The sequence below is a fragment of the Somniosus microcephalus genome, unplaced genomic scaffold, assembly GCF_052327205.1.
Source record: "Somniosus microcephalus isolate GS21.2 unplaced genomic scaffold, FLI_Smic_1.0 unresolved_chr1, whole genome shotgun sequence".
NCBI classification, from domain to species: domain Eukaryota; kingdom Metazoa; phylum Chordata; class Chondrichthyes; order Squaliformes; family Somniosidae; genus Somniosus; species Somniosus microcephalus.
The window spans coordinates 12,108,810-12,132,313 of NW_028225179.1; the positions used below are offsets into that span (position 1 = coordinate 12,108,810).

The 23,504-nt window shown below is 49.8% G+C and overlaps 1 protein-coding gene, 1 long non-coding RNA gene and 1 pseudogene across 3 annotated transcripts in view; 2 read left to right on the forward strand and 1 right to left on the reverse strand.

Annotated features, from left to right (window-relative positions):
- The window catches only part of LOC147093446 (uncharacterized), a 316,083-nt gene that overhangs the window by 37,062 nt on the left and 255,517 nt on the right, over positions 1-23,504 (forward strand). The gene's annotated exons all lie outside the window — the stretch shown is intronic.
- The window catches only part of LOC147093447 (uncharacterized), a 420,125-nt pseudogene that overhangs the window by 11,649 nt on the left and 384,972 nt on the right, over positions 1-23,504 (forward strand). The gene's annotated exons all lie outside the window — the stretch shown is intronic.
- On the reverse strand, positions 15,611-23,292 carry LOC147093448 (uncharacterized). Its single transcript, XR_015074713.1, has 2 exons — positions 22,317-23,292; positions 15,611-16,896 (listed from the first exon to the last, which is right to left on the reverse strand). It is a non-coding gene; the product is annotated as an uncharacterized LOC147093448 (long non-coding RNA).

Below are 23,504 nucleotides of genomic sequence, written 5' to 3' on the forward strand. Positions count from 1 at the left end.
GTTATTTAGCCAATAAAAACCTATAGTTACTTTCTTAACTCGTCGCTTTTCATTGGATGAATTGATAGGTATATCAGGACCCTAGGTGGGAGGCCCAGCACGGAGGACCCCAGGCGGGGGGCCCAGCGCGGAGGACCCCAGGTGGGGGGCCCAGCACGGAGGACCCCAGGCGGGGGGCCCAGCACGGAGGACCCCAGGCGGGGGGCCCAGGGTGGAGTGGCTGGTCGACAGAAGCGGAGTCGGGAGATGCTGTGGGTGAGCATGCTGCACAGTTTCTAAAGTTGAAGAACGGTCTCCGGCCCGAATGAGTTCCAGCGGCCCCGCCTGTGCTTCGTCTGGTGGCAGCTGTGAGGCTTTGTTTCGGTGATGGGATCGGGTTTGTGCGCTGCCATTTTGGTGGAGGAAAGACAGACTGTTCCTATCTATAGTATGGTGCTTGAACAGCCATAAGATGGGAAAAGAGAACGGGATAAAAGTGAAAAAGGAAAAAAGGAAAATAAAAGACAAAACAAGGTATATCGGCAAGGAATAACCAATGTCTTGATGGCTGGGTCCTGTGAGTGATAACAGCAAGAAGAAGGAAATTTGAGTACTCGTTTTCCTCTTTTACGGGATTTGAGAAAGTGGTTGGCTTCTTCTGTGGAAAAGTTGAAGACTGTGGATAAGGATTATGACATTATTTGGTTGGATAACATCAAGTGAAGACGAGGAGTTATTAGAGTGCCAATAGGACTGGCGTTGAACTGGTATTACTTGTTTTTTGAAGAAGTTTCAGGTTCTGGTTAAAAGTAGTTTACTTGAAGTCTTAAGTGATTTTTTGATATGGTTGTAGGACTTTGTATATTGTGGTGTTATTTAGTGTTAAAGCCTTCCTTAATCGAACGAACGAACGCTCTAGTGGCTCTTGTAAAAACTAGGCCACACACACCACTAGCAAACACCCCTCCCTATTGCTTGACCTGGGACAGCTGGAGCTGCCCAGGCGAAGTCATCATTTTATTATCACATCGTTAAGACCTGGTGGTGGACTGAGCCTGGGCATCTCCAGCTTTATTTTCCCAGGTGAAGACATCTTCTCCCCCCACAAGAAGACCATCAATAGAGACTTATTTTTTGGAGAGTGCACCCCTGCGAGCACCCACCCACCATCTTGAGTGGAGACCCAGCCCCTGTGGCCTCCCTCCTTCCCACCCCCCTTTCTATCTCTCTTTGCCTCTCTCTTTGTCTCTCTCTAAAGAGGCACCTCATATCCATTGATTGCCCATTGAGCAGAGGGGAGAAGGCCCCTCTCCCAATTTTATCAACAAGGGGAGAGGTGTGCCTTCACTTTTAAAGCTCCCTCTGCTCAGGGAAAACAACCGCTGAGGCCATTAACATCACCAGGCCTGTGACTTGGGTGGGTGTAGCCCTTTATAATAAGCACCCAACGATGGCGACCACATCATCATAAGAACATAAGAAGTAAGAGCAGGATTAGGCCATACGGCCCCTCTGGCCTGCTCCACCATTCAATAGGATCATGGCTGATCCGAATCTAGACTCACGTCCACTTCCCTGCCCTCTCCCCATAACCCCTAATTCCCTTATCAGCTAGGAAACTGTCTATCTCCATTTTAAATTTATTTAATGTTGCAGCTTCCACAGCTCTCTGGGGTAGCAAATTCCATAGATTTACTACCCCCTGAGCGAAGAAGTTTCTCCTCATCTCAGTTTTGAAAGGGCAGCCCCGTATTCTTAGATTATGCCCCCTAGTTCTAGCCTCACCCATCAGTGGAAACATCCTCACCGCATCCACCCGATCAAGCCCCCTCACAATCTTATGTGTTTCGATAAGATCGCCTCTCATTCTTCTGAACTCCAATGAGTAGAGGCCCAACCTACTCAACCTTTCCTCATACGTCAACCCCCTCATCTCCGGAATCAACCGAGTGAACCTTCTCTGAACCGCCTCAAGAGCAAGTATATCTTTTCTTAAATATGGAAAGCAAAACTGCACGCAGTATTCCAGGTGTGGCCTCACCAATACCCTGTATAACTGCAGCAAGACTTCCCTGTTTTTATACTCCATCCCCCTCACAATAAAAGCCAAGATTCCATTGGCCTTCCTGATCACCTGCTGCACCTGCATACTAACTTTTTGTGTTTCATGCACCAGGACCCCCACATCCCTTTGTACTGTAGCACTTTGCAGTTTCTCTCCATTTAGATAATAACTTGCTCTTTGATTTTTTCTGCCAAAGTGCATAACCTCACACTTTCCAACATTATATTCCATCTGCCAAATCTCTGCCCACTCACTTAGCCTGTCTATGTCCTTTTGCAGGTTTTTTATGTTCTCCTCACTCACTGCTTTCCCTCCCATCTTTGTATCGTCGGCAAACTTGGATATGTTGCACTCGGTCCCTTCCTCCAAATCGTGAATATAGATTGTAAAGAGTTGGGGTCCCAGCACTGACCCCTGTGGAACACCACTAGTTACTGATTGCCAGCCCGAGAATGAACCATTTATCCCAACTCTTTGTTTTCTGTTAGATAGCCAATCTTCCACCCATGCCAGTATATTACCCCCAATCCCGTGATTTCTTATCTTGATCAGTAATCTTTTGTGTGGAACCTTGTCAAATGCCTTTTGGAAGTCCAAATACACCACATCCACTGGTTCCCCTTTATCCACCCTGTTTGTTACATCCTCAAAGAATTCGAGCAAATTTGTCAAACATGACTTCCCCTTCATAAAACCATGCTGACTCTGTCCTATTAAATTATGTTTATCCAAATGCTCTGTTACTGTTTCCTTAATAATGGACTCCAACATTTTGCCAACCACAGATATAAGGCTAACTGGTCTATAGTTTCCAGCTTTTTGTCTACTTCCCTTCTTAAATAAGGGTGTTACATTAGCAGTTTTCCAATCTGCCGGGACCTTTCCTGAGTCCAGGGAGTTCTGGAAAATAATCACCAATGCATCCACAATCCCTACCGTCACTTCTCACAAGACCCTAGGATGTAGGCCATCAGGTCCGAGGGATTTATTCGCCTTAAGTCCCATTATTTTACTGAGTACCATCTCCTTAGTGATTTTAATCGTGTTTAGCTCCTCCACCCCCCCCCCCCATTGCCTCCTGTTTGTCCAGTGTTGGGATATTTTTAGTGTCCTCTACTGTAAAGACTGATACAAAATATTTGTTCAGCATCTTTGCCATCTCCATGTTCCCCACCACTAGTTTCCCGGTCCCATCCTCTGAGGGATCAACGTTCACTTTAGCCACCCTATTTCTTTATATATAGCTGGTGACGGGGCCAGCAAGGTCATATGCAAGTGTGGCAGCCACAGCCGCTCCCGCTGCTTCTGCTGCCCCGCATCATTCCTCCTCATCACTAAAAAACATGGGGTGAAGAGCTACACTCACCCCAACATGACTATTGAGGCATGCATGAAGGCCATGGCTGGGGTTGTCGGCCCTTCAGCCATTGTCGCCACCTCAAAAATGTATGGCAAGGCGGTGTTCTTCCTGGCATCGGAGCGGGCGGTGTCCCTGGCTGTAACCAAGGGGCTCACCGTGGGCGGGACCTTCCTGCCGGTGGATCCTCTCGAGGCCACCGTGCAAAGGATCCTCTTGTCAAACGTCCCGCCCTTTGTTTTGGCTGAGCTCCTCCTCCCCCCCACCTACGTCAACTGGGGGAGGTGAGGTCGGGGATAACACCCATCCCACTCAGATGCAGGGAGGCCAGCCTCCGGCACGTCTTCTCCTTCCAGCACCAGCTTTTTGTTCAGCTTGCCCGGGACGAGGACACCGAGGGCACTTTTATTGTGTGCCATGAGGGGGCTGCCCACTGCGTCTTTTGGATGTCGGATGGTGTGCAGTGCCACGCCTGTAAGGAGGTGTGGCACGTACGAAAGAACTGGCCTGCCTCCAAGGCCCTAGACAGATGGTCGGATCTGGTGCTGCTCGTCGGCTCCGTACATGCCGCTGTCAAATCCATGGGCGCGGACGAGGGCGCGGGGCCATGGGAGCAGCGTCGGATCAACAAGTTCCTTGCTGGGCTGCTGAGGGACTGGCGGTCGAATAGCGGCCGCTCTCCCTCCTCCCGTTAGGTTAAGTAGAGGTTGCACTATGCTCTTGTCATGAAGATAACCATAGCCAGCCTCAACATCAACGGCAGTAGAGATGCGCGCCGTAGATTTAATAACTTCTTGGTCCTCCGGGACAGGAGGTATGCGGTGTGCTTCCTGCAACAAACCCACACCGTTCCGGAGGACGAGGCCATGTGGCTCCTGGAGTGGCAAGGAGGAGTCAGCATAAGTCACCTCTCCAAATATTCCAGCGGGGTGGCTATCTTGCTGGCCCTGCATTTTCAGCCAGTTATCTTGTGGGTCAAGGAGCATGTGCCAGGCCGCTTGCTTCAGGTCATTGCAGCCGGTACGCAGCAAGTGTGCTTCTTTGAAGAAGTGTCCGCTCTTCTGGGCTCCATCGACGTTGGCGAGTGCATCATCCTCGGGGGAGATTTTAATTGCACCCTCGAGGCAAGGGACTGTTCGGGTCCCCCGCGCAGCCTGGTGTTGGTGGAGAAGTTGAGGGACCTGGTCGGGTCCTTCGACTTGGTGGACATCTGGCGAAATCTCCATCCCGACTCCAGCGCCTTCACTTACATGAGTTCTGGAGGAGGAAGGTCCAGAATTGACCGCCTTTACATTTCCCGGGCATACGTCTCCTGCGTTCCGGCGGCTTCCATGTGGCCGGTGCTGTGCATGGACCACCACCTGGTGTGGGCAGAGCTCGCTCCATTGCACACGCCGGGGGGTCCACGTACTGGCATTTTAACCACCTGCTGCTGGAGGACGAGCGGTTCCGGGATTCGTTTCGTCGGTTCTGGGCCGACTGGAGAAGAAAGCGGGGGGGCTTCCCCTCCTTGAGGCTATGGTGGGACGTGGGCAAGGCTCACGTCCATCTCTTCTGTCAGGAGTACACAAGGGGGTCGACCAAGAGACGGGAGGCTTGAGTCAGGTGGTTGGAGAGGGAGGTGCTTGACCTGGAGTCCCTTTTTGGTCAAGTCATTGATGACCTGGCCCTGCAGAAGGTGTACGAAGAGAAGAAGGGCACACTGAAGGACCTGCAGCTCATCGGGTCCCGAGGCACGTACGTGAGGTCGCGGATCCAGATCCTCTGGGACCTGGACCGCGGCTCCCCCTTCTTCTACTCGCTGGAAAAAATGGGGGGTCCGTAAGCAGCTCTTGGGTCTGCTGGCCGATGACGGATCTCTGGTCTCGGATCCGGAGGGGATCAGTGCGGAGACCCGGGCCTATTACGGGGCTCTGTTCTCTGCGGCTCTGTCCAGCGAGGATGCGCGCAGAGTTTTGTGGGAGGACTTGATGAAGGTCGGCCCGGAGTGCGCCGAAAAATTGGATGCTCCGTTAAGCTTGGCGGAGCTGACCAGCACCTTCGGCCACTCTCGAAGGGAAAGCCCCCGGGGCTGGACGGGCTGACCGTGGAGTTCCACAGTGCGTTATGGGACATCCTGGGGGGCGACTATGTGCGGGTCCTGGGGGAAAGTCTGGCGACTGGGGAGATGCCCTTCTCTTGGTGCAGGGCGGTCATTGTCCTGCTACCTAAGAGGGTTGATCTCCACCTATTGAAAAACTGGTGCCCGGTCTCCCACCTCAGTACGGATTATAAAATTTTTGCCAGGGCCATGTCTGCCCGCCTTGGCACCATGCTGGCCCACATGATCCACCCGACCAGTCCTACACGGTCCTGGGCCGGACTATCCATGATAACATCCATCTGGTCCAGGACCTGGTCCACCATTCCCAGAGATCTTGTCTGTCGGTCGCCTTCCTTTCCCTGGATCAGGAGAAGGCATTCGACAGGGTGGATCATGAGTATCTCTTCGGAACTCTGCGCGCATTCGGGTTTGGGACGCATTTTGTCGCCCGGATCCTACTTCTGTACGCCGCTGCGGAGTGTCTGATTAAAGTTAACGGGTCTTTGACGGCGCTGCTTCGCTTCGGGAGGGGGGTGCGTCAGGGATGCCCCATGTCCGGCCAGTTATATGCCTTCTGTGTGGAGCCTTTCCTGCGCCTCTTGCGGAAGAGGCTGAGGGGACTGGCTCTGCAAGAGCCGGGCGTGGAGTTCATCCTCTCGGCTTACGCCGATGATGTGCTCCTCATGGTCACGGATCCCGCTGACATGCGAAGGATGCGAGAATGCCAGCAGATTTACTCAGACGCATCCTCCGCCAGGATCAACTGGGAGAAATGTTCTGGACTCCTGGTGGGCCAGTGGCGGGTGGACTCCCTGCCAGAGGAGTTCAGGCCCTTCGCCTGGAGCACCACACACCTCCTCTGCTTGGGAGTCTACCTCAGCCCCGCCGAGGATGCCTGGCCAGCGAACAGGCAAGAGCTAGAGGCCAAAGTCACCACTTGCCTAGGACGCTGGACAGGACTGCTCTGATTGTTGTGCTACAGGGCTTGAGCGCTGGTCATAAACCAGCTGGTGGCCGCCATGTTGTGGTACCGGTTGGTCACTTTGATCCCACCCCCTGCGTTTGTCGCCAAGATGCAGAAGAAGCTCATTGACTTCTTCTGGGACAAAGGGAAGCACTGGGTCTCTGCTGTGGTTCTGAGTCTCCCGCTTAGGGAGGGCGGTCAGGCGCTGGTGTGCCTTCGCACCCGGGTGGCGACTTTCCATCTTTGGACCCTGCAGAGATACCTGAATATCGAGAATCCTCTTCGATGGTGTGCGCTGGCGATATATTTCTTCCGCCACCTGCATGGCCTCAATTACGACACGCAGCTCCTGTTTGTGGAATTGGGCCATATGCATGCTTACCTGTGGGAGCTGCCTGTCTTCTACCAGGAACTGCTATGGGTCTGCAACAGCATCGCCTCCAGGTGGAGTTCTCCCCCATCAGGAGTGGCGGCTCTCCTTCAGGAGCTGCTGCTCAGGAATCCGCACCTCTGTGACCGCTGGATCGGGCGGCTGGTGGAGGGCAGGGCTGTGCCTGGTAAGGTGACCAGGGTCGGGGACCTGCTCGATGGTGGAGGAGCGGGCTGGACGGTGCCGGAGGAGCTGGCGCAGTGCCTGTCCTGGGCCAATGTCCGGCTCGCGGCCAAATCCATCGAGACGCTGAAAGTGGCACTGGGCCTCAACTCCACTAGGTGTATCGAGGAGGCTCAGGCACGTGGGGTGATCCCGTCTGAACTGACCCCTGTTCAGACGGAATTCCTCATCGGCGCACGGCCCCAAAATCCCTCTCGGGAACCGGTGCCTCACAACTTGAGCCATCTTCAGGAAATGCCCTCTGTGCCTTTTAGTTCTGCGTGGAGGGTTTTCCTGTATGGGCTGCTCCTGCACACTCTCCACTTTGTCATCTTCGCCTGCCGTCCGGACACGCCTTGGCGTGCCATCTTGCCAGCCAGCAGAGGCAGAGGGCCCCAATGGGTACTCTCTACGTGGGAGTCCTCCCTTTATCTATTGGGGACTTGGCCTGGAGGGTGTTGCATGGAGCAGTCCCGTACAATAAGATTTTAAATAAGTTCACGGACTCCCAGGCGGCTTGCTATTTTTGTGGCCTAGAGGAGTCCGTGTTCCATGTTTATGTGGAATGTGAGACGTTGCAGCCCCTGTTTCATTATTTGAAGGGGCTGCTCCTCGATTTTTGGCTGCACTTCTGTCCCATGCTCCTGATCTACGGCCACCCGATGCGGAGGAGAGAGGGCAGGTCGGAGGACCTCCTTGTGGGACTGCTCCTGGGCCTGGCCAAAGTGGCCATAAACAGGTCCAGGCAGCGGGCGGTCGAGGGGGTCGTTCGGCCCGATTGCCTGCCTCTCTTCCGCGGTTATGTTCGCGCCTGGGTTGCCCTGGAGATGGAGGACGCGGTGTCTGCCGGCACACTCGAGACCTTCCGAGACAGGTGGGCACTGCAGGGACTGGAGTGCATCATCACCCCGGCCAATGTGATTTTAATTTAATTTGATTCGTTTTTTAAATTAATCCAGTGTTTTTAAGTTTCTTTACAGTCCACTTGTTCGGCTGGGAGAGCGAGAGGCTCTGCAGATGGAGAAGAATGTCGACCAGAGTCTGCTGGATCTGCACAACTCTCCACTGGGAATGCCGACCTTCAACTTTGTGAATTCCTGGAGACCCACTATCCGGATGAACAAGTGAAGATGATCAAGAAGCTTGGAGATCACATCATTAACTTGGAGACTGGGACCCCTGCCTTGTAGGCATGAGGGCTTGTGACTTTGTACAAAGAGCCGAGACTTCAGCTCTGTGAATGTCATTAAAAAAAAGCACCCAAAAAAAAGAACCAAAAAAAAATTTCAAAAAATTAAAAAAAAATATATATAAAAAAATATAAAGTAAACAAAAAACTGCGGGTAGGCCGCGCTGCAGGGTTTATAAAGTTGGAGAATGGTCTCAGGCCCGAATGAGATCCAGCGGCTGAATGTGTTCCGCCGGACGGCAGCGGTGAGGCTTTTTCTCGGTGACAGGCCCGGGTTACGCGCCGCCATCTTGGTGAAGGAAAGACAGACTGGTTCTACCTGCAGCTGGGCACATGCGTGGCCACCTTTGTACAGGAACAGAGAGTGGGCAGGGCTTCAGGGTCCCAGTGACCAAGAGGGGCAATCATTGACTCATTGATTTTATTCTCACTCTGCACACAGTGGGTGTGGAACTGAAGGTTTCAGGGTCCCAGTGAACAGGAGAGACAATCATTGACTCATTGATTTTATTCTCACTCTACGCACAGCGGGTGGAGAACTGAACCCAACCAAAGTAGAGGGAGGGGGAAAACTGGGAGTGGAGGAAAGAAATGTTGGAGATGGTGTGATGGGTTTGGATTTCAGCACAGGGAGGAGGGAGAGTGTGTGGGACGGGGATTTACAGCTTTGGGGTTAAAATGTGTTATTTTGGTCATATTTCTAGATTTGCCATTTTCTGCTCACAGGGCAATCACAGTGCACTGACCAACACCTCAGCTTGTCAGAATAGGGCAGGTGGAACCGAGCCAGAGGCAGCTCTGGGACTTCATCTTCTGAGCATTGGGTTGGGAAACAAGAATTAAATTGTTTATTGGGCCCTGGGCGAGCACTGCCCTCCCTCCCACAATTTTAATATTTTGATGCATCTGTCTATTTATATACTAGGAATGTTTTAATTACTTTCATAGCAAAATGCATTCATTATTAAACCTCCACAGAAGCAACTGTGGTAACAATTGAATAAAACTCAGAGAGTTGTCGGGATCTGGAACGCTCGACCTGAAAAGGTCATGAGCTGATTCCATCAATGATTTTAAAAGGGAGTTGGGCGGGTACTTGAGGATGAGGATCTTACAGGGTTACGGACAACAAACAGGGATGTGGGACTAAGCACGAGTGCTCTTTCTAAGAGGCAGCACAGGCACGATGGGCCGAATGGCCTCCTTCGTGCTGTACGTTTCCATGATTCTATGAAAACTAACAGAACCAAACAAAGAAATGACCTTCCTTGGTTATTGATCATTTCACTAAATTTCAACAGAGTTCTCTGTACACCAACAACAACTTACCTTTATATAGAGCTTTTAAAACATCTCAAGGCACTTTACAGTAGGGTAATAAGACAACAATCGACACACATACTTTGTTTGTGATCCAGTGCACTGACACAAAGTTCCTTCACAACTGTAACAATTTTATTGCAGTTGCTGTGAAGACTGCGCTCACTCTGCTCGTACACCTGGTCTCCAAAGGAGGCAAAACAGGACTAATGCTGCCGAGCTCAGCTCTTTTTGATCAGAAAATATCAACTGTTTCACCTCGCCAGGAAATGCACAAAAGAGGCAACAGTGCTCATTGGCTGCCCCAGGAAGTCCTATTTAGATTACACTCCTTCACCCAGCGGGTGCTGAGAATGTGGAACTTGCTGCCACAGGGAGTAGCTGAGGCGAAGAGCATGGATGTATTTAAGGGGAAGCTGGATAAACACATGGGAGAAAGGAATAGAAGGAGATGCTGATAGGGTGAGATGAAGAGAGATGGGAGGAGGCTCGTGTGGAGCATAAACACCACATGGACCAGTTGGGCCGATTGGCCTGTTTCTGTGCTGTACAATCTGTGTAATTCTATGTAATAAGAGAGGAGAGAATGTTCCATAGAAACTAGAATTATCTGTTCTGAATTTTAATCCTGAACTTACAGTGATGTCTTTTGTAAACTGCTTTTACAGGGAATATCATCGGCCTTTGAATGTGGAAGGAGAAATGTTTGCCTGTTCTGTCTGTGGGAAACGCTTTCAAAGATCGGTGTGACTGGAAAAGCACCGAGACACACACAACCGAGTGAGAGTGTTCCAGTGCACTGACTGCGGAAAGAGCTTTAACCAGTTACACAGTCTGAAAAAACATCGCACCGTTCACAGTGGGGAGAAACCGTACACGTGTTGTGTGTGTGGATGAGGCTTCAACCGATTTTCCAACCTGGAGAGACACAAGGACACCCGCACCACGGAGAAACTGTGGGAATGTGGGGACTGTGGGAAGGGATTTAGCTCCCCGCCCCGGCTGTAAACTCATTGTGCAGTCACACCGGGGAGAGGCCATTCACCTGCTCCAAGTGTGGGAAGGGATTTAGTCAGTCATCCCACCTTCTGACACACCAGCGACTTCACACTGAGGAGAGACCATTCAGTTGCTCTCAATGTGGGAAGAGGTTCAGGCAATCATCTCATGTCATTGAGCACCAGTGCATTCACACTGGGGAGAGACCGTTCATCTGCCCTGTGTGTGAGAAGGGATTCACTAATTCATCCACCCTGCTGATACACCAGCACATTCACACTGCAGAGAGACCTTTCACCTGCCCCGTGTGTGAGAAGCGATTCACTAATTCCTCTGACCTTCTGAGACACCAGCGCATTCACACTGGGGAGAGGCCATTCACCTGCTCCGTGTGTGGGAAATCATAATCATAATCATAATCAACTTTATTGTCATTGTTAGTGCACAAGTGCAGTACAACGAAATGTAGGCTTGCGGCTCCCGAGAGTGTACATTTAGATTAAGACATTTAAACATTCAACATTCATTTGGCTTGTAATACATTAACATAAACATAACCATAATAAAGTGCATTGGCAGATGTGCAGGCTTTAGAGTTTATTAGTGGAGTTCAGTAGGATGACAGCCCTGGGAAAGAAGCTGTTCCTAAATCTGGTCGTTCGGGTGCGAATGCATCTGTAGCATCTCCCAGATGGCAGGAGGGTGAACAGACTGTGGCTGGGGTGGGTAGGGTCTTTGATGATGGTCCGTGACCTCCGTAAACAGCGTTTCTGGTATATGTGCTCTATGGTCGGTAGCCGGGTGCCGGTAATGTGTTGGGCAGTTTTGACTACCCGCTGCAGGGCTTTCCGGTCATAGTAGCTACAGCTGCCATACCATACTGTGATACAGTTCGTCAGGATGCTCTCTATTGTGCAGCGGTAAAAGTTAGAGAGGATCAGGAGTGACAGGTTACATCCCTTCAGCCTCCTTAGGAAATATAGGCGCTGCTGGGCCTTCTTCACCAGAGAGGAGGTATTGAGGGACCAGGAGAGGTCTTCCGTGATGTGGACTCCGAGGAACTTAAAGCTGTCCACCCTTTCCACCACAGCCCTGTGGATGGGGGTGTGACTTCCGCCTTTAGATTTCCTGAAGCCCACAATGATTTCTTTGGTTTTCTTGATGTTAAGGGCCAGGCTGTTATCGGCGCACCACTTCACGAGATGCTGGACCTCCTCCCTGTAGGCTGACTCATCGTTGTTGGTGATCTGGTCTACTACCGTGGTCAATCAGTCATCCAACCTGCTGACACACCAGCGAGCTCACACTGGGGTGAGGCCGTTCACCTGCTCCGTGTGTGGGAAGAGATTCACAAAGTCATCCAACCTGCTGACACACCAGCGAGTTCACACTGGGGAGAGGTCGTTCACCTGCTCAGTGTGTGAGAAGGGATTCAATCAGTCATCCAACCTGCTGAGACACCAGCAAGTTCACAAGTGACTGCAGAGGTTTGATTCTGCTGTTATTGCTGCTGTTAATCACATCCAGGACTGAACCATGTTGATTCTGACAGTTGGGGTTTGTTTCTGCTGATGTTAATAACCCCTATAACTGGGCTGGATTTTAATATTCTGGATATATAGCTGATTGAGTTGTTGGGGCTGCAGAGTCCCTTTAAGTACTGCTGTCTGATCTTTCCCCTTAATTTCTGATGCGTGTTCCTGAAATATTTTACAATAAAATTATGAACTTTTACTTCAATCGTATATTAATCTTTGCTATAAAATCTACAATTCATTGTTTGAAAGATTCCATTGATTATCATCTCCAATTAGAAAGTGCTGATTAACCCTCACTGACAACTCTTACTGACCTACACATTACACACAGTGGCACCTCCATTATCCACCAGAAAGAAGGGGAATGGGAATTGGTGGAGAATCGAGAGTCCCCAAATGTTGCCCCTCCCATCTGGTACAGCAATCCCCTCGGCACGGGAATGGAGACAAGTCCAGTTATAGTGACGGGATGAGTTAAAGGTATTTACTCAGATGGGCGGAAGGTGGGAAGTGGTGTTCCACGTGGATTGGTGCTGGGACCACTGTTGTTCACCATTTACATGAATGATTTGGACTTGGGAATCAGAAGTACAATTTCAAAATTTGCTGATGACACTAAATTGGGGGGTGTAGTTAATACTGAGGAAGACTGCGATAGCATCCTTGTAGAATTATTCAGTTGTGTTCAGTAAATAGCACCATCTGTTAATTTGCTTTGACTGATCACATCACTATATAGTTGTGGTAAACCACTGTTATACCTGCCTGTGTGTGTGTTTGTATTCCACTGTGTACATGTCTGTACATGCCTCGGCTGACTCCTCCCACGAGTCCAGGTATAAAGGTGACTGCTCCACAGTCACTCTGTATTCTGGACTGGTCGACCACTCGAGGCACACCTTCATTCTCTTGTTAATAAAAGCCTGTTAGTTACTCGCTTAACCTCAGTCTTTTGAGTAATTGATAGCGCATCAATAGTTATGTGATAAACAGAAATCATTAAAAGCTCCCAATTTCAGAATTGTTAGATTTAAACTCAACTTCTTCCAAGTACAATCTAACATTTCAAAAATTGTAATGGATGTAGGTGAGATATTAGGACTGTTGTCTAACACAATCCAAACACAGTGACACACAGACAGATGGGCAGGTGTAGCTTCACAGCGAATCCTTTCAAGCCTCACTAAAAAGTGGCAGACTGGCAATCCATTGTTCACTAATGGAGTTGTGATCTTTGTAAATTATGAAATGGAAATGTGTCAAAGAGTTGATTAACAGAGTGGGGCATCATCTTCCTTTGATTTCTATTTCTGACACCAGGCAACAGAAAAAGGTCATTACAACACGACATAAACAGACTCCTCAGGTGTGAGACATCAGACTTCAGAACAACACGTCTGCCAGCTCTGGCCACAAACCCCAGTACAGTCAACCTTTCAGCAGCTGCAGCCCTGATTAAATAACTAGTAGTTTAACATGTCTAGTAGAACTTTTGTATCAAAATAGAAGAAATGTATTTGTGACACACACACAATTAATAATTAAATCACAATGTGATTGTGAGGATCGATTATTGCATCTTGATACCTTCCGTGTCCACCAGTCGAGGAAGGTATCAAGTGAACTGGTGGACACCGCCTGCTCCCTCTCCAGGGCCACCCGATAGGGACAAGACCATGGGAGAGAGGCAGGCAGCCAGAGTGACACCCCCCCATGGGCCCCGCCCATCCTGGGCCTACAAATTGCTGTTTTCACCAGGCCCAAGAGCAGGTCCAGGAGAATATCCTCCCACTTACCCACCCCCACTCCGCACCGGGTGGCCAAAGATTAGGAGCGTGGGACAAAAGTGTAACCAAGAGTTGAGGAGCAGCCTCTTCAGGTAACTATACAGGGGCTGCAACCTCTCACACTGAATATATACATGGCCCGTGGACTCCTCTAGGCCACAAAAAACACATCTGGCCTTGGAGTCTGGAAAGGAGTTTAAAAACTGTTGCACACGACAGCTCCTTGCAACAGTCTCCACCCCAGATCCCCAATGGTGCTGGGAAGGACTCCCACATAGAGAGCCCTCCATTGGGGACCCTCGCCTCCGTCAGACAGAAAGATGACCCGCCAGTCTGATTGAGATTCAGCAATAAACAAAATTAATCAATAAATGACACAGAAACCCGAGTCCCCGGGTCCTCAGTCCTGGTGTGAATTACGCTGGCCACCAATTTTCCATTACTGACTCACACCTCAGGCCCCGCCCAGTCTGGTTTAATTACTGAATGTTTTCTAACTCGGGTTCAGGCCTGTCATTCTGAGGGAAACAAGGCCTCATTTATTGGTGTGTCCCACCCGAACGGCTGTTAATGGCTTTAATAAACTGGCAGCAAGGTTTTTTTAAAGGAGGAAAGTGGTGAAAAACGCCACTAGCGATGCCTCAAAACTCACGGACAGAGAAATCCACCTCATCAGCGCCCCTGCCACAGGACTCAATATCCACCCCCTCCACCACTGGTGCACTGTGTCTGCAGTATGTACGGTCTACAAGAGGACCATGGTCAGGCCGTGTGGAGTCAAGGGCCAGGCAACAGAATGGATGGAAAGATCACAACAAACTTCCCTTATCTCCAACCCTCTGATTTCTGTTTTGTAGCCAGCTTTCCATCCATTCTGCTGCCTGGCCCTTGACTCCACATGGCCTGACCTTCGTCATCTTGTCAATCTTACGGACTGTTTATGGATAGCAAGCTGGTTACAAAACAGAAAACGGAGAGTAGGGGTTGGGAGTAGCTACTCAGACTGGGAAAAGGTGGGAAGTGGTGTTCCACAGGGATCGGTGCTGGGATCACTGTTGTTCATAAATGATTTGGACTCGGGAATCAGAAGAACAATTTCAAAATTTGTCGAGGACACCAAATTCGGAGGTAGAGTTAATACTGAGGAAGACAAAATGCAAGAAGATATTAATAAATTTCAGAATGGGCGTGTAATTGGCAAATTAATGTCACTATAGATCAGTGTGAGGTGGTGTGTTAATGAATTTCACTATAGATCAGTGTGAGGTGGTGTGTTAATGAATTTCACTATAGATCAGTGTGAGATGGTGTGTTAACGAATTTCACTATCGATCAATGTGAGGCGGTGTGTTAATGAATTTCACTGTAGGTCAGTGTGAAGTGGTGTGTTTGGGTGGGAAGAATAAGGAGGCCACACACTACTTGGACAAGGGGGTGAAATTGGGTTGCTTTGTGCCTCCCGCGATAGTCAGCGGGAGGTTAGTGGCGGAGGTAGTCGGTAGCTCCCCGCGGCACAGCACCGCCGGCAATTACATCATCACCACACGCAGCACCCCGGCTGCAACCTTGGGTTGCGACCCGGCCTATCGCTGGACGATATGTCCGACAGGGTCAGGGGTCGTTTCTGCAGCTGCGGCGACGCCACTTAAAGGGCAGGTGTCGGCCGTGTAAGAACCGGGTTTTTCTGGTCCTCGTCTTGCGTTCCGTAGTATGAAGAATTCCAGGCTCGAGGGTTCGGAGAGTTAAAACAACATCATTTTATTCATTACTGTTCGGAGTGGTCATACAGCATATCGACAGTACATTCCTGTCCCGAGGGTCACACCGGGTTAGACATGTGGTGCCAGCATTTACATCCCCGGGAGATGTCTGACCCTCTTGATGTTCCACACACCTTCTGGCTAAGAGAGAGAGAATACCGGTGGGGAAGCCCCTATTATACCTTGGGACAAGGGTCACTACATCACTTTCCTGGCAACAAGTGTTTTGTTACATCACTTCCCTGGCAACAAGCGTTCTCCAATGGGAATCACTAAAGCCCTTTCAGTTTGACCATGATCTGGTCTTCAGTCTGGCAAGCAGGTCCTGACTTGTCTCACTGCTGTGGGCACCGAAAAATGGCTAGTCAATCATTCTCTAGTCAGCAGTTAGGCCCTTTCAGTGACCCTGATCTGGTCGTCAGCACTTCGTTAATACTTGGCCTCAGGCTGGGGCAGGTATTTCTCTGTTCTGCTAGCTTTTGCACTCTGCAAAGCTGGGGCTGCTTTTTAATTTAATCCAGACTTTTCTTGTGTGAAGCCATTTTGTGAGCCAATTCATTGCCCATTTTATTCCCATTTCCAAATCCAAACCATTTTTGCAAGCCAATTCATTGTCCATTTTATTCACGTTTCCACATCCCTCCCTTTGATTCTTTATACAATCTACAAGAATCATTATATACAAGGTATCCTCTTGATAGTGCACTTTATCAAGAACATACCCCGTGGCTCCGTTTTGTTTGTGTTCTGGCCATGAACACAACCAAAAGGGTTTTAATTTCAAATTTACAGATAACTGTGTAGGACCGAACAGGCTTCCTCTGGGGGTTCCCCCTGCTTTGCTGTGTCTACTTCTACCCTAATTCGGGAGAGGCGAGGGGGTATAGTAGCTCCTGCATGACTTATACAACATTTGATAATATTTACAAAAATAATAATTCCCAAAATTACACCACTTATAACAATCAAACCATACAGTAATTTCTGTCCCAATGTTTTCAGCCATGTATGGGAATCATGGTACACAATAAGTCCAATTTATCCTTCTGTTGGGGCTCCTGTCGTATCTCTTTTCACGTGTGACGCGTGTATCCAAGCTTTCTTTCCTTGTACTTTCACGGCTGCTCCTGTGGTCAACAGGATGACATACGAACCTTCCCACTTGTCTTCCAGGGGGGCTGGCTTTATTTTCTTTACCCAAACTTGTAGCCCGGGGACTAAACTGTGTCCTCCCGGTGGGGGTTCTTGCCACGCTGCGCTGACCTGTTGCGAAGCAAAACTGACAGCATCTGTTAGATCTTTGCAATACTTTAGTACTGTGTCACTTAGAAGATGAATGTCAGCCCTATGTAGATCTATTGTTCCGGGTAGCGACATTGGTCTACCGGTAACGACCTCATAGGGGCTGAGTCCAGTGGTCCTATTCGGGGTGGCTCGAATATTACATAGGACAAGGGGTAGGGCCTGAGGCCATGGCACTCTTTCAGAGTGGTACTTAGTGAGCCGTTGTTTAATTGTCCTGTTTGCTCTTTCCACTTGTCCCGATGATTGGGGGTGGTATGGGCAATGCAATGACCATTGTATTTGTAGTAGTCTGCAAAGTTCTTTAATTATTTCCCCCGTAAAATGTGTGCCTTGGTCTGAGTCAATACATAAGGGCACGCCCCATCTCGGAATGTAATCTTTACACAAGACTTTCGCGGTTGCAGCAGCGGTGGCACTTCGAACTGGGGTGGCTTCAATCCATCGTGAAAAGCGATCGACTATCACCAATACATCTGTATATCCCTGACATTTTGGCAAGGAAATATAGTCGACCTGTAAATGTTGGAAGGGCCCTGCTGGAGCAGGTGCTTTTAACATTGGTATTTCAATTTTTTGTCCGGGATTTACTTTCTGGCATGTCACACATTGCTCCACTATTCTTTGGGCTTGAGTTCGAAACCCTTTTGCCCACCAATTTCTCTGGAATCTGGCTGTCATTTGCTGTGCGGCTATGTGTCCACACGAGTGTATTTGTTGGGCCAAAAACAACATCAGTTTCTTTGGGCATCCTACTGCTCCCGTTTTGAGATGTTGCCATATGCCATCTTTATTGGGTTGCAACCCATTTTCTAACCATGTCCATTGCTCCTCCCTTGGGGTCTCTCTTTGCATTAGTAGGATGTCCCCTTGGTCGTTGTTTGTCGTGATATATCGCACCTGAGGTGTTGGGGGGGGTAATGGTATGGGCGGCGTGTTTTGCTGCTTCGTCTGCCCTAGCGTTGCCCCTAGCTTCAGGGGTATCCTCTTTGCTATGGCCCTTACATTTTAGTATGGCCACTTCTTCGGGTAACTGGATGGCCTTCATTAATGCTGTTACCTCTCTTCCATTTTTTATGGGTGTACCTGCAGCTGTCAGAAAGCCTCTTTGTTTCCATAATTGTCCAAAGTCATGAGCGATGCCAAAGGCATATCTAGAATCGGTATATATATTGGCCGTCTTGTCTCGAGCATAGAGGCAGGCTTGGGTGAGGGCGACTAGTTCTGCCTGTTGTGCTGAGGCTCCTCCTCCCATGCTTCCTGCTCGTACTACTGCGAATTCTGTTGTGACCGCCCACCCTGCCAATCGAGTACCTTTTTCCACAAAGGATGACCCATCCGTGTAAAGGACCATTTCGGGATTGGGTAAGGGTATTTCCTGTGTCTCAGCCCTTTGCTGCATGGCGTCTAATAGGTTTACACAGTCGTGATTACTTTCTAGTTCTCCGGGGTTTGTCAGGGGCATCATGCTTGCTGGATTGCCCGGCCCGGATTTAGTAATGGTCAAATTATCTGTTTCCATAATCATGGTCCATCGGGTCCATCGAGAGGCGGTCACTTGAGCTACCTTATTCATTCCTAACATGGCATGGACGGTGTGCGGGCATTGGACCACCAGCTTTTGTGGTAAAACTACCGGGGCTGTAACTTCTATTGCTAGGCAGGTTGCTTGCATAGCTCTCAGACAGCTGCCCCATCCTTGGGCCACGAAATCCAACTGAGTACTATAGCATCCTACGGGCCTGTGTCTATCTCCGTGGGCCTGGGTTAGTACTGCTGTCATAGAGCCGTCCTTTTCGTGTACATAGAGGCGGAATGGCATCCGCGCATCGGGAATGGCTAAAGCCGGTGCGCTACATAGAGCGCGCTTCAGTTCTTCGAACATCCGCATTTGCTCTGGGTTTAATGCGATCTGATCCCTGGAACCCGGATTGTCCTTTCGCAGTTTGGTCAAAGGCTGCGCTTTTTGGCTGTATGATTCTATCCAGAGGTGGCTGAAGTTACACAGGCCTAGAAATGATCTCAGGGCTTTTACAGTTCGTGGGCATGCGGCCATTTGAATTGTCTTTTTTCTATCCTCCGCCAGTCCCCTATTTCCCTTGGATATCTGTTGTCCTAGGTATGTGACTGTGGTTCTATTAATCTGTGCTTTATCCCACGTTGCCTTGTGTCCTGCCCGCTCTAGGTGCCCTAGGATTATCAGAAGATCTTTTTGGTGTTGCTCTTTTGTTTTTGAGGCTATAAGGATATCATCTACATATTGGATCACCGTAGATTCCAGAGGGGGCAGTGCTCGTAGGTCCTTCTGTATCACTCGGTGGTACACCGTAGGACTACTGTGGAAGCCCTGTGGCATCCGTGTCCAGGTGTACTGCTGTTGGTTTACCGTAAAGGCGAACCACGGCTGCACCTCTTTGGCTAAGGGTATGGCCCAAAAGCCATTGGCCATATCTATTACTGAGAATATTTCTTCCTCAGATCCCAAGGAGTTAAAGATAACTGATGGGTCCGCCACCAATTGGGTCTTTTGTTCTATGCACTCGTTGGCCTTTCGATAATCAATGGTCAGTTGCCATTGTCCATTGGATTTTTCCACTGGCCACGCGGGGCTGTTGGAGGCAGAGTGTGTCTTAATTAACACCCCTCGTTTTTCTAATTGTTCGATTATAGGCAAAATGCCGGTGATGGCGGCGGGGCTTATAGGGTACTGTTCTGTGGAAGGTGGCGGCTTCCCTGTGAATGTTACGGGGTCCATTCGTAGGGTTCCGCACTGATATTTATCTCACGCCCAGATAGGATGGTCCTTCAGGCCCCACTCGTCCTTACTATTCTCTTTCACAGCTCTTATCCTGCGGGGGCTGTTTTGGATCGTCCAGCCTATGTCTCCATTCCCAGTGAAGTGTAGGCTAAAGTCTAGCTTTGTCAATATGTCCAAGCCTATGATGGGGGCGGTGACGGGCCCAATCCATATATGTTCCCTTGTTTCATAGGGGCCGAAACACAAGGTCATTTGGTGGGTTCTATGTAAGATGATGTCTTCTCTGCTGGCCCCTGAGGCTTTCTTAGTCTTTCCATCTAATGGGCAGTCTTGGGCATATTGTGTGGGGAAGACCGTTAATTCTGCTCCTGTATCCAATAGGCAGTCTACTTCCAGTGGGGGTGAGTTATCTGTTTTTCCCACCAACAAAGTCATATAGAGGCCGTCCCTGGCTTGGGTGATTAAAGCTCTCAGTTGCCAAGGTACCTCTACCTTCGGGGGTTCGTTGGTGGGGTCTATTGGTTTTTTGAATGCTGTCGGGCCATGCTGTCAAAGGTTTCCCTTCCGGTGGAGTTTGAGTTCCGGTACATTTCTACCATCGCCATCTCTCCAGGGCTAAGGGTCGGTGGGGAGGGGGTAATTGCCTGGGTGTCATACAGGCCGGCAGCGCCCAGGGTCTGCCACGGATTTGTGCCGGGTTGATTATCTGGGACTGCCTGTCCTTGCCATTGTCCTCCCCCACCTCTTCCTCTACCCCTGTTGCCCACTCGGCATGTTCTAGCCCAGTGTCCCTCTTTCCCACATTTGTGGCAATTGCCTGGTTTCTTATCTGGGTTTTCCCAGGGGGGTGCAGAGTTTACTCGCTCCGGGGGGTTTAGTTTCATGGCTCGTAGCTTGGCACAGTGTTCTCTATCCTGGGTTATGGCTTGTTGGGTCAGGTCCGCAAAAGAAACTGCGTTTGTTTTCCAGTTTGCCATTGTTAATTTTACCAATTTTGCCAGGTCAGGTCTCAAACCATTCATAAAGGCGTTTTTCAATGGTTCATGGGTGCAGGCATCCACCTCTGCTTCGGTATTCTGTCCCATGCCAGAGTACTCCAACCACTGGTTGGCGAAATGACCGGCGAAGTCATTGGGGTCTTCTTTTTCTTTTTGGACACAGGAGGCTATTTTGGACCAGTCTGGATTGGTCGGGCCCCTTTCCTGTAGCCAATTTCTAATGGCCGTCCACCCTTCTGTCCTATCGGCTTCTGATTCTATCAGAGCTAGGTCAGGGGGGACTATTAGGACTGGTGGTGCTGGAGGTGGTACGGCAGGGGGTTGGGCTCCGACAGCTGGAGGTGGGTTGGCTGCTTGATGCGCCGCTAAGGCCACTTGGTGTGCTTGTCTGGCTGCGTTAAGTAGGGCGTTTGCTCATCTGGTGACAGCCATATTTACTATTGCCGTCAGGGCGGCCGACTCTCTTGTGCTAACAACTACTGCTATAACCTGGCATCCATCAAATGGGTGCAGGTTATAGATTGTTCTTTTTCGTTCCAGGAACTGCCAGGCTTTTACTCCACTTTTCTTTGGATGCGGCATATCAGTTGCCCATTGATCTCTATCTTTTGGGTTGGCCGGGTAGTAGGTATAAATTCGGAGATTTCGGCCGCCTACTTCATGTTTTTGTAACCTGATGGGGGCAAGGCGTGGGGGTGGTTTCTTGGTTATATCTTCTTCATCTGATGAGTCCGTAAGAGGGGTATTTATTATAGCAATATGGGCTCCATTTGATCAGGGTTGGAGCGTGGGCTGTTCATATGCCGGAGGGGCTGTAGGGGGCGCTGCAGGATAGGTAGGATACAAGGGTGTTGGAGTAGTCGTCACCACTCCGGGATTTTCCCTATTTTCCCTGTGTATCTCCCTTTCTTTCTTGGTTTTTGCCTTCCACTTTTCTGCTCTTTCGTTTGCTTTTTCAAGGCATTTTTGGTGTTTCTCTAACTCGGTTTTGTATTTTGTTATCTGTTCGTGGAGAGCTGTTTTTTGTTCTTTCTCTTTGGCCTCTGCCGCCTTCCGAGTTATTTCCCCTCTCTGCCTACACTGTTTCAAGGTGGCCAATACCCAGCCCGTTTTTCTTTTCCCTCCTTTCATACGGGTGGTCTTGCCCCATGCTCTTTTTATATCATCAAGGGACCATTGTCCTTTTGAGGCACCAAATTTTTGTTCGATATTATATTCATGTTGTGGGACATCGAGTGTACTTTCTATATACTGCTTGAGTTGGATTACTATTTCTTCTAACGTGGTCTCAGGAGGGGCTCTGCCTCCTTTTTCCATCGTTGGTTTTCTACTTGGTTCCGTCATGTTGCCACAGGTCGTAGACTTAACGAATAAGTTTAAAATAGACTAGAGTCGTCCCAGACTCCGCTGCGTGCTAGCTAGCAATGAGACCTGTGCACAGGTCGTAGACTTAACGAATAAGTTTAAAATAGACTAGAGTCGTCCCGGACTCTGCCGCATGCTAGCTAGCAATGGGACCTGTGCTCCGTTACCCGCCAGCCAGAGGGTACGCTACCCGGTTGGTTCGTTCAATAAAGATCGCAGAGACAGGGTGCAAAAAGGGCACAATAAATTCCAGTGCTTACCTTTTTCCCCTTTCTTGATGTCTTGCGATCCTGCCGTGACTACGCCAAGTTGTAAGAACCGGGTTTTTCTGGTCCTCGTCTTGAGTTCCGTAGTACGAAGAATTCCAGGCTCGAGGGTTCGGAGAGTTAAAACAACATCATTTTATTCATTACTGTTCGGAGTGGTCATACAGCATATCGACAGTACATTCGTGTCCCGAGGGTCACACCGGGTTAGACACGTGGTGCCAGCATTTACGTCCCCGGGAGATGTCTGACCCTCTTGACGTTCCACACACCTTCTGGCTAAGAGAGAGAGAAAATACCGGTGGGGAAGCCCCTATTATACCGTGGGACAAGGGTCACTACATCACTTTCCTGGCAACAAGTGTTTTGTTACATCACTTCCCTGGCAACAAGCGTTCTCCAATGGGAATCACTAAAGCCCTTTCAGTTTGACCATGATCTGGTCTTCAGTCTGGCAGGCAAGTCCTGACTTGTCTCACTGTTGTGGGCACCGAACAATGGCTAGTCAATCATTCTCTAGTCAGCAGTTAGGCCCTTTCAGTGGCCCTGATCTGGTCGTTAGCACTTCGTTAACACTTGGCCTCAGGCTGAGGCAGATTCTCTCTGTTCTGCTAGCTTTTGCACTCTGCAAAGCTGGGGCTGCTTTTTAATTTAATCCAGACTTTTCTTGTGTGAAACCATTTTGTGAGCCAATTCATTGCCCATTTTATTCCCATTTCCAAATCCAAACCATTTTTGTAAGCCAATTCATTGTCCATTTTATTCACGTTTCCACAGGCGGCAACTTTTTATTTTGGCCGACTGCCAGCACCTGCCCCCTTCCCCTTCTTCGGGGTGCCGGCCGCGATCGCTCAGCCCGGAGCTCCTCTTGATCCGACACCCCGCTCCCCGGTGGTCCAGCAGGGCCCCGGTGTGTGCAGTGCTCGGCCACTCCCCTTTAATCAGGGAGGGAGGTCTGCTATGACGCGGTGCTATGTGCCGACAGGCGTGGCGCTGTTACACAAAGCACCGTGAAATTCACTGGTAGCACCTCAAGAGGGAGGGCAGCGCTTCCAGTAGCACCCCGCCTCCTGCTTGGGGCGCTACCACTGAATTTAATGCGCAGGGGTGCTAACTTTTTTAGGGGGCTAAAATTAGCCCCGGCGACGTTAGTGACCCAAAGGGGGTGCCACCAAATTTCCC